Raw genomic sequence first — 21,419 nt, forward strand, 5'->3', positions numbered from 1 at the left:
TGTACCCAGTTGTTTGCTATTTTTAGCCAGGCATCTGGATACAATGATAAGTGACCCCCAACTGCCTCCAGAGTAGGACAGTCAGGCCTCCTTTCAGGAGTGCTGGTAGGGCTTCCCAAAGAACTGGTCTCTGTCAACCTGATTTTGCAGACCCCCTCTGCAATGAGGGCGGCGTCATCCATTATTGCACCCTCCATTGCCCCTGGAGGGGGTTTACCATGTGTGTCAAGAAAGGCTCCTTGAGCTTTTTGGAACCACATCGTTCCTCCCTTTTGACCCTTGGGGTAGGGTCTAGTAGGAGTGGAAAAATGAACTCCTACGGCAAACAGAGTCTTTCCTTCCTGCTCACACCTGGTCAGAGTTTCCTTAACTTTGGGCCTGAAAAGAGAAGAGCCATCAAAAGGGGTGTTGACAAAGGATGACTTAAAGGGCTCCGCAAAGGAACATAAGCGTATCCAGGTGTGTCTCCTAAGAGCAATTCCTGTACCCACTCCCCTACTCGTACCATCAAGCTGCACATGAAATCAGATGCATGGAAGAGTTCACTATAGAATTAAGGGTAGCAAGCTGGGATGCAACCTTGTCTGTTGCTCCCTCAGCTACAGTACCCTGTAGAGTACCTCCAAGCTCTTTTAGGAGGTCTCTATGCAGTCTTGTGAAATGTGTGAGGCAGTTAAGTGAATGCATGGCAAAAGTCACTGATCTAAACATGCGCTTCCCATTTCTATCCATGATCCTAGAGTCTCTATTAGGAGGATGGACTGAGGAAGAAGTTTCCGACATCTCCTTTTTGGTGGCTGCCGTCACCACCATGGCATCAATAGGCACTCCCTTTGTGAGAAAGGTCTTATCATGAGGGGCAGAAATAAATTTATTGGGCCTCCTAGGGACAGGCTCCATGGTGTCCGGAGACTCCCACGTCCTTCGTGAGACCAACTCCATAAGCTCATTGAATGGAGGAGACACCCAAGATGTTGAGGGCTGAGACCCAAAAACTTTCAGGAAGACCGACTCATCCTCAGTAGGGTTGGTGGGCTTCCAGCCACCCCTCTGCTTTAGGATTTCCAAGATATTCCAGCTTGGTTGGAATTTTCATTTAGTTTTTACTGATTGGTTTTTCAGTGTGACCTTCTTAGTTATCTTTTAGTTTGTTATTTGGGATATTTTGCAGTCACCTAATGATAATGGACACCAGCTGGGTATAACAGCCCTGTGTTTCATATGCTTAGTCAAACACACTGCTTGTGCTGTACTGATGAGGTCATAAGGCCGAAATATCCATATCCACAGCTAGTGGGGTTTGGCTTTAATGGCCTGAAATTGCCCATTAAAATGACGAAACAAGTTATGGGCATTCAGACTTGCCAATTAGCTGAAACACCTGGTGTTCATAAGGGTCATTTGCATATATTCCATGTGCCTCTGATTGGAGAGGTTTCAGGTTTCACTGGAAGTTCCAGCTTGGTTACAGTTTTCATTTAGTTTTTACAGATTGGTTTTTCAGTGTGACCTTCTCACTTATTGTTTTAAGATATCTGCAAATGAGATATCTTTAGAGGGGGACCCTTCTGATTCATACAAGTCGGTGTCAGATGTGATGGACTCCTGCGGGGAGTCTAGATGCTTCCTCTTGCAAATTCTCTTCCTGGGAACCTCATCTGTGGGAGATTCTGGTGAGGACTCGGAAGAGCAGGGACCACCCAGTGGGGCTTCCTGAGGCTCAGGGTCTCTACACTTCAAAGGGATCTGTGAGGCAGATGTAGACACGGGTGCTTTTAGGGAAGAAGTAGTTGGCCCTGAAGTTGTGGATGTCCTGGGGAACATTACTCTCCTCATGGCTTCAAAAGCACTTCTGCTCCGGTGGGAAGGAACCCCTGGATCTGAAGAAACAGATGATTCCCTTGGCACCAGAACAGTGGGCTCCAATTCAGAGATAGGAGCCATACTCAACCGAGCCAAGGCCCCAAGAGGTAAAGTCAGAACCGAAAGATCAGTGTGACTATCCTCCCAGACCTGACTGGCGAGCGACAGCTCCTACACTTCTCGATGGGTTCCGAGGAGGTCCGAGTAATCTGATCCGATGGCACTGGGGCAGGCGTCGGTTCCGAAGGCTCCACAATCATCAGCTCCAACTCCTCCGGCTCCAAAGGACAGCTATGGCTCAGAGGAGGAAAAGAAGAAGATGGAGGAACAGATTTCGGTTCCGAAACCACTTTGGGCGGAGCCAATAAACATTTTGCAAACGCCAGTGCATGTAACAACTTCTGCACCACACGATCCACATCCAAATCAGATAGGCTTATCGAGGACCGAGATGAGTGCATCGAGGGTGCCACTGATTGTAATATCAGTGACTTAAGTACTTCAGAGACCGGTTCCAGGACTGGGGACTGGCTCTGAAAAGTTAAGATGCTCGGCTCCAAAGGCTGTGGAGTCGACATTGATGTCTTTTTAGATGTTGTTGGATCCGAAACTCTATGCTCCGAAGAAGAAGACTTAGATGATTTAGAAGATTTCAGGGATTTACCAGCTTTATCATGGCCGCCCAAAGCTTCCTGAAAAGATGATTTTACAAGTCCTCTGTCAATTAGCTTCCTTTTTCTTTCACGCAGGACCCTGCTACTAAAAGAATGAGAAGTTATGTACTTACCATAACGTTTCCATGTTAGTTGTCTTCTTCTCGCCTTCTTTCTTGCTGGATGGGTTCGGAGCCGAACCTTGGCTCCGACTCGGCCTATTACTAAAGCTCGAGAGCTATTTTTACCGGCTCGAGGCTATCCTATGTCCCATAATGGTAGGCGTGATATACCCAGATCTCGTTTGATAGCTAACACTATGGACATACATGTCCCCACAATGACAGAGAATATATATATATATATATATATATATATATATATATATATATATATATATATATATACACACATATACATATATATATCTATACATATATATATCAATCTATACATATATATATATATATATATATATATATATATATCTATATCTATATCTATATCTATATCTATCTATACATCTAGATATAAAAAACTCTTATAAGAGTTACCAAGAAAGGGAAAGAGGTAGCTAAGAAGATAACTCTCATGATAACCCATCTCAGAAGATACTCTCGGTCTTGCCAGGTGGGACGCAAGAAAGAAGGCGAGAAGAAGACAACTAACATGGAACGTTATGGTAAGTACATAAATTCTCAATGTTAAGTTGTCAATCTTGCCTTCATTCGTGCTGGATGGGACAGCGTCCCTAGCACCTTAGTCCTGGGTGGCTCAATGGATCTCTTGAGTACAGTGGAAACAAAATCAGCCCTACTTTTAGATGTCATGTCCAGCTTGTAATGAGAAATGAAGGTATGAGGAGTGGCCCATGTGGCCGCTGCACAAATGGAATCCATTGGCAATCTTGCCTGAAAGGCTACTGAGGAAGCCAATGCTCTGGTTGAATGGGCTCTAGGCTTAATAGGGAGCTCTTTATGCCTCAATTGGTATATCAACATGATAACAGAGGTCAACCACCTGGACAAGGTTACTTTGGAAACTGGCAGGCCTTGTTTCCCTTCCACGTAAGACAGGAAGAGCTGTTATGATTTCCTCATCTGCTTGGTTCTATCTAGGTAGAAGCGTAATTGACGGTGAACGTCTAGACAATGTAACGTCTGTTCAGACCTATTGGTATAAAGTGGGAAGAAAACAGGAAGATCGATGGTCTGATTCAGACTTTTTTCAGAGAGTACTTTGGGTAAAAAGGACGGATTAGTCCTAAGTGACACTCTATCTTTATGAAAAACAAGGTAAGGAGGGCGAACACAAAGGGCTTGAAGCTCTGATACCCTTCTCGCTGAAGTGATGGCTACTAAAAACAGAGTTTTCCAAGAGAGCAACTTTAATGAACAAGAAGCCGCAGGTTCAAAGGGGGGGAGAATTAAAGACGACAGCACCAAATTTAGGTCCCATGGTGGGGGAGGATCTTTTACCGGGGGCCTAAGTAAGAGGGTTCCTTTTAGAAAGGCTTTACAAAGTTTGTGTGACATAATGCTGGTCTCTGACAATCCAACGTGAAAATTCGCAATGGCTGCCAACTGAACTCTGATGGTGGCTGAAGAAGATCCCATTTGAAAAAGTTCTGCCAAAAAGTCTAAGATTGTATGGACAGGGGCTGTAAAAGGGTCAACTTGTTTCTCCCCTGCCCAAACAGAGAAACGCTTCCATTTGCTAGCATAAGTCTTTCTGGTAGTAGACTTGTGAGAAGCAAGGATGATGTCACAAACTGAATGAGAGATTGAGGGAAGCCTGGCTAGGGTTGGAAATGGAGCAACCAAGCTGTGAGGTTGAGAGATTGGAGAGACAGATGCAGTCCGCCCGACTGATGCCAAAAGATCTGGCACTGGGTCCAGATGCCAGGGTTGATCTAGTAGATGACGTTGCAGGAACGGAAACCAAATTTGTCGAGGCCAGTAAGGGGCAACAAGGATCATTCTGGATCTCAAAACAGTTGCTTTCTGGATCAGCTGAGTAATTAAGGGAAAAGGGGGAAAAGCATACAGAAGACCCTGGGGCCAATCGTGGACTAGAGCGTCTCTGCGGGGAAGACCTGGGAGAGGGAAGAGGGTGAAGAAGTCTGGGCATTTGGTGTTTTGAGGGGTTGCAAAAAGATCGCAGCAAGGCTGACCCCACCTCCTGAAGATTTTTTCCGCAACTAGCTGGTTGAGAGACCACTCGTGGGGCATGAGAATGGCTCTGCTCAGCCCATCCGCTATGACGTTAGACTTCCCGGGGATATGCGTTGCTACCAGAAACCGTTGAGAAGAGATCGCCCACTGCCACAGTCTGAGTGCTTCTCGACATAGGGGGTAGGACCTGGTTCCGCCCTGCTTGTTGATGTATCACACTACAGACATACTGTCTCTGTCTGAATTGCAATAGTCCCGGTGGGTAGAGAGTCTTGAAGGGCCTGCAACGCTAAAAGTACCGCTCTCATTTCCAAGACATTTATGTGCAAGTGGCTTTCGAAAGGCTGCCATGTGCCCTGGACTGTCCTGCCCTGAAAATGCCCTCCCCACCCGATCAGGGAGGCATCTGTTGTCACAGTAGCCACAGGAGGAGGAAAGACAAAGGGTCCGCCCTGAAGAGCCTGAGGGGAGACCATCCACCACGAAAGGTGTCTTTTGCATGACTGAGTGATTAGAATGCTGTGTGACATTAGAAGCTGTTGAAAGGACCACTGGGAAAACAGCATCCATTGCAGGATCCGCATGTGAAAACGAGCTAGGGGAAGTAATGTGATAGCTGCTGCCATGAGACCTAAGGTTTTTAGTACGAATCTGGCCTGAACTCTGCTCTCTTGTAGTAGGATTTAAACATGACCTCGAATGTCTGAAATCCTTTGTACAGGCAGTTTTGCAGACAGTTCGACAGTGTTTAAAACGGCGCCTATGAAGGTAATAGACTGACAAGGCAGACTTTTCGGAGTTTATAGAGATACCTAGCTCGTTGCAAATTTGGAGGATATAATCTCTGGAATGGAGTAGCTGACGCTTGGTGGTGGCAGTAAGGAGCCAGTCATCTAAGTATGGAAACACCTGGAATCCTTTTCGTCTCAGGTGAGCCGCAACCACTACCATGCATTTGGTAAACACCCTGGGGGCTGTGGTGAGGCCAAAGGGCAGGGCTCTGAATTGGTAGTGACTGGCTCCCAGCCGGAAGCAGAGAAACCTCCTGGAGCGCCTGTTCATTTTGATATGATAGTACACATCCTGAAGGTCTATAGAGCACATCCAATTGTCCTGACCCAGAAAAGGTAGAATGGACTGAAGCGTGACCATCCGGAATTTCGTTCTTTGAACAGACTTGTTCAGCCTGCTGAGATCCAAAATAGGTCTCCAGTCCCCTGTCTTTTTTGGTACCAAAAAGAACTTGGAGTAGACTCCAGATCCTTGTTGGTCTGCTGGGACTGGCTGGATGGCTCTTTTTTCTAGCAGCTTTGAAATTTCTAGTGCTGCTTGATCCTTCAGACTGGGTGGAATGTCTGGAAGGGGCCCTTTTGGCGGTTGTGGGGTATGAATAAAGGGAATTTTGTAACCCTCGGATATGATCGACCATACCCAATTGTCTTGCATGAGGGAATGCCAGGCTTCTGGGTACAGTGATAGTCTTCACCCCGACTGCCTCTGAAGGTGGACAGTTGGGCAGCTCCTCAGGGGTGCTGGAAGGGTTTGTCAGAGAAGGATTCTCTGCTACCCTGATTCTGCGGACCCCCCCCTGCCCCTCGGGCAGCATCTATTATTGTTCCCTCCTCTGCCTCTGGAGGGAAGCTCACCACGTGCGTCAGGCAGTACTCCCTGAGGTTTGCGGAACCACATTTTCCCACCTTTCTGACCCTTAGGGTATGGTCTAGAAGGGGTAGAAAAACAGACTCCTACAGCAGAGTCTTGCCTTCCTGCTCCCACCTGGTCAATGTATCCTTCACTTGAGGTCCAAACAAGGCAGAACCATCAAAGGAGGTGTTCGTGAAGGATGCCTTGAAGGGGTCAGCAAAATTGCAAAGCCGCATCCAGGCGTGTCTCCTTAGAGCAACGCCTGTGCCTGCAGCCCTACTCACTCCATCGGCTGCATAGGAAATGAGCCGCATGGAGGAGTTGACAATAGAGTTTAGGGTCCCCAGCTGGGAGTTGATCTTTTTCTGAGACCCCGCAGCTGATGGGTCCTGTAAGGTTATCACCCAGTTCCTTGAGAAGGTCTCTCTGGAGATGGTTGAAATGGCACAAATAATTCAGCGACCGCATAGCAAAGGTCGCTGAGGAAAACATTCGCTTGCCATACCTGTCCATAGTCCTAGACTTCTTAATAGGAGGATGGACAGGTACTGAAGGGTTTAGCCAACTCCTTCTTAGCGGTCGCCGCCACCACCATGGCATCAACAGGGATGCCCTTAGTTAGAAACTGCTTGTCAGAAGGGGCTGTAATAAATTTTGTAGGCCTCCGGGGGAGTTGGTTCCATAGTATCCGGAGCCGTCCACGCCTTTCGAGCCACCACATCCATGAGCGGGTCGAAAGGCGTTGACACCCAGGAGGTGGAAGGGTGAGAACCGAACACATCCAGGTACACAGTCTCGTCCTCAGTTTCCCCTGTGCTTAAGAATCTCCAGGATGTCAGAAAATGAGACATCCTCAGAGGGGGACCTTGGGGACCCTTCTGAGTCATCCAAGTCAGTGTCCGATGTGACTGACTCAGGGGAGTCTACATGCTTCCTCTTGCATTTTCTCTTTCGAGGGGGCTCCCCTAAAGGATCAGGGGAGGCCTCGGAAGAGGAGGATACACCCAATGGGGCTACCTGTAGCAATGGTTCTCCATGCTTGGGATCGGGAGAGCGGGTAGAGACTGAAGCAGGCACCATAGAGGGAGGAGCCGACCGTGGAGCAGGCACAGGGGCCAGCACACTCCTCATGACCTCAAAGGCGCCCCTATCAGGCAGGGAAGGGGGTCCCCACTCTGAAGAGACAAGGACTCCTCCCGGCACCAAGAGGGACGGCTCCGAGGCCGATGGGGCTGAACTCACCTGCGCTGAAGCTCCAAGAGGGAGAACGGGGTCGGACAAGGGTCCGATGCCACTCACCCCCTCGGAGCCGACGAGAGTGTCCCGGCACCCAGATCCCTCCAAGGATGAAACCAAGGAAGAGATCGGAGCCGACGAGGGAGCCGAAAGGAGTGGTATCGGCTCCGACGGTCTCGACCCAAACGATCTCCGGCTCCTAACTCACAGGAAGAGTTGGAGGAGGAATCGAAGAGGGAGTAGTGAAAGTCACTGCCTGATGAGGAGGGCTATGCAACATTTGGGCCAGTGCCTGCGACTTAAGTAGTCTGCTAACCACCCTCTCGAGGTCATGGTCCGACAGCCCGGAAGACTGAGAGGAATGGGACCTGTGACTCCGCTCCGATAACAAGGGAGACTTCGGAGCCGAATGGACAGATTCCAGGGAAGGAGACCTGGAACGCTTCTTGCTCAAAGACGGCTCCGACAGCAGAGTCGGAGACGACTGAGGCCTCGAATCATCGGTTCCGGCCAGAACCAATGCGGGGGTAGTAGTAGCACCACTCAGCGACGGCTCAGAACATGGAGCCGACGGTTTGGCGGGCTTGGAAGGTTTACCCGACGAAGGCTTAGCCGGGGAACCTTCAGGCTTTAACAAGCCTCTTAAAATAAGTTTGTTTCTGCGTTCCTGCAGGACTCTTGGACTGAACGCATGGCAGACAGAACAAGAGTCCTGCAGGTGCAGAGGGCCCAAGCAATATACACAAGAAGTGTGACCGTCTGTCAGAGACATCTTCTGACAGCACGAGTCACACTTCTTGAAGCCCGAGACCTTGGTGTCTTTTGACATCCTGAAACAAGGATGACTGGCAGACAAGGACAACTCAGGGAGGTCTAGTCACAATCAGCCAAACACACACACACACACACACACAAAAAGGTTGTAACAGACCAGAATAAACAAAAAAAACCCACACTTATTAATAAAATTTAACTAGGCACACACATACATCTACAGACAAAAAAGTATGGAAGAGGTTTGGCCAAGGGCCTAACTATTAGGTGAGGGGAAAAACTGTATCAAAAACTACCTAAGAGGGAATCCTAAACAGGGATCTAAAGGGTGGTAACTATAAAACACTATCGCTAAGATTTTAACCCAAAAAGCTGACTAAAAACAAGAAAAATATTAATACAACCTGGAGCCGGCAAAAAGACGCAACCTCGTAGCTGAAGCGGCAAATGAGATCTGGGTATATCACGCCTAGCATTATGGGACACAGGATAGCCTCGAGCCAGTAAAAATAGCTCTTGAGCTTTAGTAATAGGCCGAGTTGGAGCCGAGGTTCGGCTCCGAACCCATCCAGCAAGAATGAAGGCGAGATTGACAGGCATACTTCCCCTGAATATGTAATATGCAAAATAACATGCTGTAAACCACAACAGTCAATACAGTCAATACATTCAAGATAAAACTATTAGTATTAATACTAATAATGAACATAAAAGTATAAAACATTGTTAAACCAATAGACTTAAAAGTGCAGAACATAATTGGTCTATTAGTTGCAGTCAGATAAGTGTTTTCACAGTACACTTGAAATTAAACCTCTGCTGCCCTTTGCTTCAAAAAGGGAGCTATTGAACAATAGTTATTTAAACCTGGCTTGCAACAAGCATTTAATCTCAGTTGCCATTTAGTTTCTCTGGCTTCTAATTCATCATCCCCACCCCTAGAATCACTCTGTACTCTGTCAATGACAAAGAATAAAAATCTCTTATAGTTGGGACATTCTAGAGTGTGAACATATAAAGCGCTGTTCATTTTTTTTAATTTTTAATGTCTCTAAGGTGCTCAGTAATGTGATCCTGCAGCTTTCTTTTGGTCTTGCCTACATAGAAACCAGGGCATGATAAGCCTGCAGCTAAATAAACCACCATAGTGGTACTGCAGTTGCACCTACCCGGGCATCCTAGAGTACGTTCAAAACTTCTTATAAAGACATTCATACCATCATTTATATTTTTACAGGTCTTGCAAGCACCACATTTGTACATCAAAGACCTGTGCTTGCCTTTTCAGTTGAAGCTTTCAAGAATATTCTTGATATTACGCCCTCTACTGTGCACAACCTTAGGTTTATGCTCAACCTTTCCTTCATTTCATTGTCAAAATGAGTTTCCCATATATTAACACTTGATACCAAGTTTGATGTTTCTGTATTGTACTGTAATACCAGAACATTGGTGTCTAGCTTGGCCATGTTCGTTCTATTAGTGTTTAGACCTGCTTTTAAAATAGGCTTAAATGTAGTATTTCTTTTAAGCTTAACTTCTCTCTTCACTTTCAGCAAAAGACTTAAGGGTTTTTATACTTTTATGTTCATTATTAGTATCAACACTAATATTTTTATCTTGAATGCACTGAATATTGCGGTTTACAGCATGCTATTTTGCATATTACATATTCAGGGGAAGTATGCCTAAGTTTAGTCAAGGTAATTTCACTGATGCAAGCAAAATCATGAATAATTGCTTAAGTAATTAAGAGTATATAAAGGAAGTTACATCATAATTGAATGACTGATGAATCCAATTCATGTTTCTTGGCAAAAGGGCTTAGTTGGTTTTACTTTAACAGTATTTAAAGTTAAATAAACTTGTGTTTCACTCAAATACTGACTTGGTGGCTCGCTTTTTTATTTTTATTATTGTTTACAAGTTTTTGAGCCATTTGGCTTGCTTTTTGGAGATTTTTAATAGTCTTTTAAACAGTGGGGCAGTTTTCTGAGTTCTAGTATGCTTTCTATGGAGCAATAATTAAGCCCCGGTGTTCTAAAATAGTTAAATTTCAGCTGAGACAGTAGTTCAAGTTTTTCTAAAAGATTAGGTACGTCTCCCTCCAGTTCCAAAAGGTCCATACAATCAATAATTTGAAATTTAAATCTAGTGTGCCTTTTGTGAAGCTGCAGGTGCCAAGCCAGTGCATTATTCTTGCACTTGGCTCTAAATTTCGGAAAAAATGGCCAAAAATCCTTCTTTTAAGTCTGTTAAGCGTTTTCCCTACATAAAAGGCTTCACAGTCATTACAGCTTGTAAACCACCTGGCACTGGGTTACAATCATCTCCTGTGTTGTTTTTAATCAGTTTCTTTAAAGAAGGGCAGAAAAACATGTCTCCCTCCTGTACGTGCTGACAAAAGACACAGCTCCACACTTACTGTTCACATATCCAGTGGTCTGGGCCTACTTTCAACCCAACTCCTGATGTTTCTGACTTTCCTACACATAAAGGAAGGAGCTTCTCCAAGGATGTGCATTAAACATGAGCTTTCAGTAATTATGGTCCAATTCTTTCTAATAATAACAATGCTGTGACAGTCAATAGTAAAAGTCAAGATACAACTGTCTTCAGATTTGTTGCTCATAGATTTCTTTAATACCCTCTTGTAAGGACTGTTAAGTGCTGGTGAATTTGTACTTTTAGTTCAATTATAGGTTCCAGAATGCTTCTTAACATATTTCCTTTTGTATTCTTCTCACCAAAAAATAATTTTCAAGATCATTTAGGTTCTTAAGGAAGGGTTCCATTTTCATGGTGATCCTAGCCAAACTCGGCTACAGGTTGGCTAGGATCACCATGGTACTGGAACCTTTCCAGACAAAAAAGCTGCTCAGACTTCCTAATGGACTTTTAGTCCAAATAAAATCTGAACTGCTTATCCACATCCAAGGCAGGTAGGATCCTCTCCCCTTTACTCTGACGGGAAGGAAAAAATAGCCAAGTTACTGGGCAGACTCAAGGAGAGCTCATTAACAACCTTAGACATAAAAGAAAATAGCATAGACATTAGCCTTATCCTTATGATAAAATGAAAAAGGAGGAATAGCCATCAAAGCTTGCAACTCTAAAATCCATTTAGTAGAAGTCAGTTACCAACAGCACAATTTTCCCAAGTACAAAACCTAAGCACCAGCAGGCTAAAAAGGGGATAAGGTAAGCTTTTCTGGAACATAGATCAAATCACAAGGAGGAGGAGGAGTAGTAGCTTTTCACTGTGGTCTAACATGCAAGATGCCTTTTAAAAACTGTGTGACCTCAAATTGAGATGAGAGTAGGCAAGCAGAGATGGTTGACAGATGTGCTTTCACAGAAGAGAATGCCGGCCCAACATAAAGCAACACACTCAAATAAATTAGCTTATTAGGAATACCCATATAACTGCCCTGATTGTACTCACTACCAAAGACAAAGTCTCCTCCATTTCAAAACATAAGATTTCCTTGTACTTGGTTCTCTAGCCTTCAGTAAAGCCTTAAGTATATCCACAGAAAACTTGTGCCTAAAAGGAATTAAAATTCGATCACCCAAATTGACGGATTCAAAGTTTATAAACTGGAGTGAAAAGCTGTTCTGTATAAATGAGTCCATCTTGTGAGATAATCTGTGATGACAGTCAGTGCCAGGTGAAAGAGAAGGTGGGAATGAAAGCTGTCTGGATCAAAAGTGAGTCACAAACAAGATTATTGATTTGTCTGTCTTGATCATTAGAATGACTTCTGGAATCAAATGAAGTGGACAGGAAGCATAAAGGAATCTCCTTTACTAGGGAAAGATCATGGCACCCACTCTACATGTCTGAGGGCATGGTAATCTGAAAAATACATTGTATATAGAGGCAAAAGGATTTAACTGTGGAGTACTCCATTGATCAACAATATCCAGACCTCTCTGTATAGCTTCCTTTCATAAGGGTCTGCTCTGAATCTGCTCAAAAGGTTTGCTATTGTGTTTCTCCCTGAGGGTATGTACATAATTTATTAATAGTACAAAAAGATTACAAATATTTTTAAAAGATTTACAAACAATATACAAAAAAGTTTGACAGTTGCCAACAATCACAATTTACAAAAAGGTGAATGTAAAACAGAAAACATTATATTTCTTAAGCCTTACTACAGACAGTAATATGAAACTCATTAGATATATAACTAAAACCCATTACGGTATTTTCGTTTGGTAGACGTAAGACAAGATCATCGCAGAATAGAAAACATTTGATTGAAGGCATGAGAAACTAGCCAGGAATATTACAACAGCATAGCCATTGTTGAGTAAAATATTCCTTTAGGAGTTTTTTGAAACTATGATAATCTGTGTTTAAGATATTCTGGGGTAATAGGTTCCACTGTTTGGCAACTTTGAAAGAGAAGTGTGTGTCACCGAAGTAATTACGGGACTTTGTAACCTTCAGTATAAGTTGATCGGAGGGTCCTGGGGTTGGTATTTAGTTGTACTAGGCTGGAGTGTGCAGGGCAGTGTTCAGGTTTGTGGATAATAGAGTGGGCAGTGGTGAGCTGATTAAGCAAAAACAGATTGGGAAATTCAAGCCAGTGTAGTTTTTGAAGAACAAGGCAATGATGGGTCCCTGTTGGGTATATTAGCAGCAAATTTTGCTACAGCAGGAATTAAGTAGATATAAATCAGACTTGTGCAGGTTAGTGAAAAGTTGAGAACAGTAGAAAAGAATAGATAGAAGGTGGGATCTGGCTGTGGTTAGTCTGGTATTTTGAGTAAGGTAAGGTTTGGTCCTATACAGAGCACCAAGTTTGTTGTGAACTCTATTGTGAGTGGTATGTGTCTACTGAATGTTAGGTTGTTGTCTATTGTGACACCAAGTAGTTTTGTTTGGTTAACTGGTTCTATTATAGTGCCATTAGTGGAGTAGATGGAGAGAGGTGGTGGTTTTGCTTTGGATTTCCTGCTAGAGAAGATCATTCATTTTGTTTTGTTTGGGTTTAGGATGAGTTGAAGTTCATTTAGGTAATTTTCAATATCTAGAAACGGCTTTTGCAGTTTATCTTGGGAGTTCTTGGGTGTGGAAGCAGAGCAAATAAGAGTAGCATCATCAGCATATTGAATAATAGAAGCAGATTTAGTGATGATGTTTAGACTACATTTGAATGTAATAAAAAGGAGAGGGCCAATAATAGAACCCTGACGAACCCAAAAAGAGACTGGGAGGAGTGTGTAGATAATATTATCCCATTTTGTTGCCTGTTGTCTATTAGTAAGGTAGCTAAAGAACCAGTTGAGAGCTGTAGAGTTGAGGTTGAAGTAGGCTAGATTGCTGAGTAGTAGTTGGTGGGATACCGTATCAAAAGCTTTGGACATATAGTAGAGACTAGTTGTCCATTGTTTTTGAGGAGACTGGTAGAGTTAGTGAAACTTATGAGGGCTGTGGAGGTACTGTGTTTTGGACAGAAGCTGTGCTGTGAACTAGATAAGAGGTTATTTGTAGTTAGGAGGTCTAGGAGCTGCTTATGGATACATTTCGCTAAGATTTTGGCTAGGAGTGAGAGAATGGCAATGGCCGATAATTACAGAGATCTTTAGATGGGCCTCCCTTGTGGAGGGGGATGATATGGGATATTTTTCATAGTATGGGGACATATTGTTTTGTGATGAAACGATTGATTAGGATAGATACGGGATAGGCGATGGAGCTTGCAGCAGCTTTTAAGAAGTCATTAGGGAGTTGGTCAGCTGCAAGACAAGTAGGTTTTAGTTTTGATAGGAGTGGTTTGATATAAGAGGTTTGTATGGGTTTAAAAGAGAAGTAGTTGGATTTAGAGTTAGTAGAGGTAGATACTGTAAGGGGTTGGTTAGATTTGCTGTTTAAAAGTGAGGTGACAGTTGTGATGAAATGAGAGCTAAATTGGGATGCTATACATTCAGTGCTATTTGCTGTAGATGGTGAAGGGTTACAGGTTTTGCCAGGGTTGAGGAGGTAGTTAAGGTTTTGCCAAAATTTTTGTGGGTTATGTGTTTTTGCTGACAAGCTAGAAAATATTTTTTGCCAGATATTTGCTTCTTAGTTATGTTTCTTAGTTGTTTGTAAGAGGTGTAGTTTTCTGAGGTGTTGGAGGTTTGATAAGCAGTCCAGACTCTACCTCTGTTTAATAAAAGATTTAGCATCTTTGGTTATTCAAGGTAGGTTTTTGGCTTTGGATCAAATTTTTCTTGTTGGAGTGAGGTTATTAAGGTTGTCGAGGAAGGTATCATTAAAATACTGTACAGCTTGGTCTAGCTGCAGTGATCTTAGAGGTGACCAGTTGCAGTTTTGAAGTAGGGAATTTAAGATGGTAGGGGGAAAAATTATTTTGTTGCATATGTGTTTGAAAACGACATTACAGGGGGAGTGAATGCATTTCCTTAGAAGAAGGGTAGGGGAGTGATCAATGAGAGAACTGGAGAGGCACCCAGCCTGGTGGGCGAAGTTGGGCTTATTGGTTAGTATCCAGATTAGAATATATTATTTCTAGGTGTGTTTATCGATTCTAGTGGGAAATTTATAGTTTGGGTGAAACTGAATAAATTGATAAAATTGGAGGGGTTGTTAAATGAGCAGGATAGCCAGTTCAAGTTGAAATCACCTAGCACTATAATTTCTTGGTTGAAAGTAGAGGATGCCCAAGATAGAAGACTTTCAATGACAGGTAGATTACTTCCCGGTGGTAAGTAGGAGGCAATAATTATGATGGTTTTATGTGGATTTACTTCAGATTGGGTAGTTAGAATTTCTGCTTCTGATAGATCTGGGGGAGTACAGATACATTTTTCAATTTTGAGAACATTTTTATACATGATGGCAATGCCTCCACCTCGCTTGTTCAGCCTATCTTGTCTAATAACGTTATAACCACTAGTAAGTATTTCCTCATCTTTAATGTGGGGTTTTAGCCATGTCTCTGTAATAATTACTATATCAGGACTGTAGGTAGTTAGGGCTGCATGAAATTCTCTATTTTTTTGCAATACTTCTGAGGTTAAAATTAGTTATGAGCAAGTCTGATTTGGAATTTTTTAGAGGAAGAAGATGGAGGGCAGTATTAGCAGTTGTGGTGGGTGTTATTGGGTGGGGTGGGAGTAGCTGTGTGGGTCCTGGGTTAGGATGTATGTCAGCCGGGAGTTTGATTTCTGTTAGTGCGTGTAGAAGGAGAGAGAGTTTGAACTTGGATATTACATTGATGAAAGAAATCTGGATAGGAAAGAGGGTTTGGGGTATGGACATATTTATTGTGGAAAAGCAATATGTTAAGAGTTAGTGTGGAGGTTAGAACAGATGTGAAAATGGATACTTGGTTTTGTATGGTATGTAATAGTGGGGAGTATAGGAGAGGGGTAGTGTGTTATGTTTGATGTGATGATGGAATTGCAGTGGGAGGCTAGGTAGATGGTAATGAATAGGGGACAGTTGCTCAAGAGACTGGTGATAACTGGCATGGTGAAATAGTATGGAAATAGGAGAAAATATGGGTGGGTTGGTGTCTGCAGTTTAGTAGAGAGAAAAAAATGTACTGATAGTGATGGGGTGACAGTGTTATATGAGGGATGAAAATAATGGTTAGTGAGGTGGGAGAGGAGAAAATGAAAAAAAAATTGCTTGCGAGTGTGTTGGATAAGGTAGCTGCAAGTTATAGGATAATGAGTTAGGAAGGTGTGGTTTATGTTAAGTGTAAGGAAAGTGGGGGTGGGTGGGAATGGGGGTAGGGTAGGGGAACGGATTGAGGCAGAGCGAAGTGAGGGCGAACGGAGCAGGTTGAGCCAAGCCCAGATGCAAGCACAGCCCAGAAACAATTGGTAAAAAGTCTAACAGAAAAAGGCTATGTACTGTTAACAGTAAGAAAAAAAAGAGGTTTTATTCTGTAGTAGCAGGCTGATTGGTCCAGAATTTAACAGACATAAGTTTGTTGAAAACTATCAGATTCTTTTAAGAATGGGGGGAGGTCCTTGCTGTCAAGCTGCTTCCCAGTGTGCCAACTCGCTAGAAAGTAGATAAAGCCTTAAATAAGTATATTTTAAGACTTAAAAAAACTAAGCAAACATACTTTGCAGAGAAAAAAAGATGCTGTAAGGTGAGAGATAACAGAGCTGAATGATGAGCGATTTTCATTGCAACCATTTATTCAGTACACTGGCAGTATGGAGAGGAAAAAGACAAGGCTTGGCTGTTAGCGGAAGAGTAACCTGGAGAAAGATTTGCAATGAACTGCTGTTTTCCAAGCTTTCAAAGCTAACCTGCCAAGGAGATGTACACGTTGCCCCCCCCCCCCCCCATGATATACCATGCAACACCGGTGTTGTCTTGAACAGAAGACCTGCAGTCCAAAGGCTATAGAGATTGGAAAGCTAAAATGTGTGCTTTCATCTCCTTTACACTGATGTGGTCTGTTCTTTCCTTCTGATACTGTACCCCTTGGACCCAGATGCCTCTGAAAGAAGCACCCCACAACAGATCTGAGGCATCTGTGAACAAATCTTGGCAAGGGGAAAGAACACGAACGGGTACTCTTGGATTGAATGAAATCTAGTTGATCCACCATAAAGTTCCTTGCTGAAGGACAAGACAGGAACTTATAATGTTAACGGATGGTAATGCTGAGTCCAGACAGACTTCAGATACCATTGAATCTTTCTCATATGGAGTTTGGTGTCAGGAACTATAGAAATAACTGTTGGCATGTAGCCCAGAGCTCTGGGAATCCTTCTTGAGGAGGTAATATCCAAGGGAAGAAAGTTCTGGAAGTAATCTATCAGGAAAAGAACTTTGTCATCTGAAGAAAAGCTGTCACCGACAATGTGTTGATTCTGCATCCCAGAAAAAAAAATCTGATCCTAAGGTGGGATTTAAAAAGACTTCAGAGTAAACTCCACACTGCCCAAAAGATCCAAACTGTAAATAAGTTAGAAGGCGCTCTTGGGTACGAGCCAAAATGAGATCAACTAGACAAATATCTGAATAGTTCGAAGACTGCAGAAGACAACTGGCAAGAGCTAGACACTTTGTGAATACCCCCAAGGCTGTAGAAAGACCTAAATGTAAAGCAGGAAAATAAACATGAAATGAACACACAAAAATGTAAGAACTTCCTGTGATATGGACGAACAGGAATATGAAGATAAGTTGTCCTTAGAATCCAAAGTCCCAAAGAAAATCTGTGGAAGAATTACTGGAATTAAGGATTGAATAGTCAACATCTAGTAACTTGGGACCTTGAGAAATGTGTTGAAGATAACAGGTCTCCAAGTGCTCTCCTTTATGGGAACCAAAAACACCAGAGTAAAAATCTGCCTTCTGTAAGGGAGGATGTACCAATTCTACCATCCTCTGACAGACAAGGTCTTGAAGAGGTAGAAGAATAAAATAAATCTGACGGGGGGGGGGGGCTGAGGAAATCCTGATGGACAAGGAAAGCATTCCAATACATTTTGTATCACCCTTTAATGATGGGCAGAGGCTATTTGTCTGAAGTTATCAACTGCCAAACTGGCTGAGAGGGAAAGCTTTTGAGACAAAAGAAGCTTAAAAAGGCCAAAGTGGGATGGATTGGGAAGAGGGCACAGAGAGCCATAAAGCAGGTGACTTAGCTGGAATGGAAGGTTTAGAACTCCTGGATCTCTGCTGAGACTCTTCATAAAACCACCTTCTAGGAGGTCTCAACCTTCTGAGAAGGATTTAGATCCTTAAAATGAAGAGGACCAGCCTCAGGACAGTTTCTATGAAATTTAGGAATAGGTGAAAGAAGCGTTCAAGTCCCTGCATGACCTTACCATTCTCCTGAAAGGTCTTGAAAAATTTTGCAGCTGCAGAAATAAAAAGATACCTATCCAAAGGAGAGTCAAGCAGCTTAGCTTTGCCAACCTCAGAAGTAAAGGCTGAAGTCTAAGCCAGGAAAATCTACAAATAACCGAACCATTGGCCGCAGCCCTAGAATAAGCACTTGCAGCATCATAAATATACTTAACAGAATGCTAAACCATTTGGGAAGCAGAGTTAAGGAGAGTGTGTGCAAACGACAGTTTCTGACTCCCCTAAATCAGAAAGCACCTTACCCAGGTTACCCAGAAAAGCAGAAGGTACTTACACCATATGGGTTTAGAAATTTATAGCTCTAAAAGAAAAAGTGGAAGAAGAATACACTTCTGCCATAAGTACCAAAATGCTCTGCTGTCTTCACCTGTAAGCAAAGCATCTGAAGACAGGAGCTAAGAAGGCTTCTCAGTGGATAGAGTAGGAACAGATGGATCACAAGTAGGGTTCTTGTATAAGAACTTAACTGAATACGGCACCTTGTAATAATGGTCAATTATTTTTATGAGCCAGTGTTCAAGATTCAGGATTAAAGGCAGAAGTGGATAAACTATCCAACAAACTTTCTGAAATGGATGAATGTCTGAATGCTTAGGCACACCGATTTCCAGAGCTCATGCCATTCCTGCTGCAGAAAGCATCAAACCCTGAAATGGCAAAGGCATGCAGTACACAAATCTAGTGTTCATTACACAGCAGTTCTGCCCTCCCTGTCACTACAGGCTGTAATCCATGACCCCTCAAACAAGATACACACATGAGTGGCTACCGGATCCACCTCCCAAAAACCTTAGCCATAAGGTTACAGTCCACCTGTGTAAGTGATGACTGCCTTGTCTACTGCCTGGTCTGTGTGGGCAAGGTAAAGGTTAATGAACAACTTGGTCAGTCAATGTACTGTAACTCATAACTTGGGTATTTGTGTGCTGCAGTTAACATGTCCCATAGTTGTGAACCAGACAGTGCCTTTTTAAAAGTGATGTAGCGTAATGCACCTGCCTCTGTCTTGCATGGGGGTAGCTGCAGCTTGGTCCTCTGAATATTCTACACCAGACACTTCAGCCACTGTAACACAACAGGTCACTTGGGCTGAATTCTTACGTTCTCAAGATTAATCAAATTGCATACCCTACCCTATTGTGTAACATGTCACACAACTGACTGTAGACCTCAGTTATATACTGCAGTGGACCAGCAGATATATCCAAGCAATGGAAACTATCCTTTAGAAGTTCGAACACAGTTTGGCAATGATTTGTGTCTGTGAATACACAATGTTGTATGCCTTCTCAAAGTGTTTTTTTTTTGGATGGGGTCATCATTCACGGCTCTAAGACATACTCAACATCATCTGCAACACACAATAGCAGGCACCATTTTAAGTGTCCTGTTACCTGCTTAAATGGGAACCACATATCCTAATTTATGTAACCTGGAAATGTGTGCACACACTATACAGATGAACCTGTATGAAATCACCTTGCATGAAACACAAGCAGATGTCAACCATCTGTCAGACTACAGAATCATGAGAACTGATTGGGTGGCACAGACATACTGTATGTAATACCCTGAACATTTCACACCATTGCTTGACAGCTGATTGAGTTTAAGTCTTTCTGACTGGTGTACCAGACATGATTTGGAGCATGTGGGGTCTTTATAACAATGACGGTAAAATCAATGTCCCTCAGGAAAATGGTCCAAGGTGAAAAATGTCCACACAGCATTTGCTCTTTCCTCTGCTGTTTGTGGAACCTATTAAGTTCTCTTATACATGCTGCAGAATCACACCAAGGAACTAGTGCAGAATCAAGGCTGATGCTTGTGAAATTCCAGTGTCACACCCTGTTGGATGCTGCAAGGCTCCCAAAGCAAGGATGACTAATGCAACACAAACCTTTATGTCCACAGGGATAAGAAATTCACAAATCCCCCTTGATTTGATTGAGGGGTGTGTATGTGTGCGGTGTGTACGTGTGCATGTAGACACATGCTGAAGTACCATATGAAACCTTCATCCATATGACAATGGTCAACAATATCCTGGTTATGGATGTGATGGCATGTTAGCCACTGGCAATCTGCCTGTGATGGTCAGGGTGATGATGCATGTCATCACAGGCAGTGGCTCCAAGAACGGCAATTAACACAAGTGCTGTTCAGCTACGGCTAGCTATTTAGCATGAAGCCATAATACTGTACAACTACAACAGACGAGTGCCACATCTCATAACACTGGATTTATGTCTCTGAATTGTTCTGCCATGTTTGATTTTGCCATTTACATATGTAGCGAGTCCAACTTGCATGGTATTATGCACAGAAGCACAGCTGGTTAAACTAATGCCCAGGACCAGTACTGTGAACCAGTGCCCCACTCCCTCAGCTCTCCAAGTGAAAAATAAATAAATAAGCAATTCACTGTAATAAGCCATAAGTGATCAGCTTACTACAGTTAGATGTGCACTACCACCCCGTAGCAAAAAAAAAAAAAAATAAATAGAAGTTCCTTCTTCTGGCACATCAACCAGGTGGCCAGATGCATGGCCCATCCAACGTCCCAGCCATTCAGGTCAAGTTTCTACACCCTGCCCCCCAACTCTAATTTATTTAAAAGAGAGAGAGGGGAAAAAAAAACATTCTTTTTATAACTGCAGCAAACAGTTCTTACACTTTATGCCTGTCTGCACATAGCACTTCAGCGCTCATGTTTTAGTTAAAAAAAATATATTTTTAAATTGTAGCAAATTGCTTGCTACAAATGTAGCAAACTGCTGTTACAATTTATATCATTCCAAACACTTTGCATCCAAGGCAGTTGTCCCTCTCAACCCGCTCTAGCTACTCTATTGATTATGCAGTAATTTGCATACCATGAATACCAGACTATTTCTCCTTCAGTCTTAATGAGCTACATATATCCCCGAATCTCACCTTTTCTGTCTGTCGTGGTTTGTCTCGTTATTTGACCTAATATTCTGCACTACATTTTTCTGACAACTACCTATATTTTTAAAGAAGTATACAAAAAAAATAAAGAAGTCATTTGAATCTAATGATGAGACCAACATCACCAACTTTAGTCAGCAATGACGGGACTGCAGGGATACCAAATACTTTACCTGAAGTAAAAACTGGAGATTATCCTCTTTCTTTTTTTTAATTAAGCAATTCTCATGCTACATACACACAGAGCAGTAGATCTGATTAAGT

The 21,419-nt window shown here is 43.0% G+C and overlaps 1 protein-coding gene across 1 annotated transcript in view; it reads right to left on the reverse strand.

Annotated features, from left to right (window-relative positions):
- The window catches only part of LOC122810711 (bromodomain-containing protein 4-like), a 1,011,045-nt gene that overhangs the window by 335,033 nt on the left and 654,593 nt on the right, over positions 1-21,419 (reverse strand). The gene's annotated exons all lie outside the window — the stretch shown is intronic.

The sequence above is a fragment of the Protopterus annectens genome, chromosome 9.part0 (genome assembly GCF_019279795.1).
Source record: "Protopterus annectens isolate FY-2018-M chromosome 9.part0, PAN1.0, whole genome shotgun sequence".
In the NCBI taxonomy this organism is placed as follows: domain Eukaryota; kingdom Metazoa; phylum Chordata; order Ceratodontiformes; family Protopteridae; genus Protopterus; species Protopterus annectens.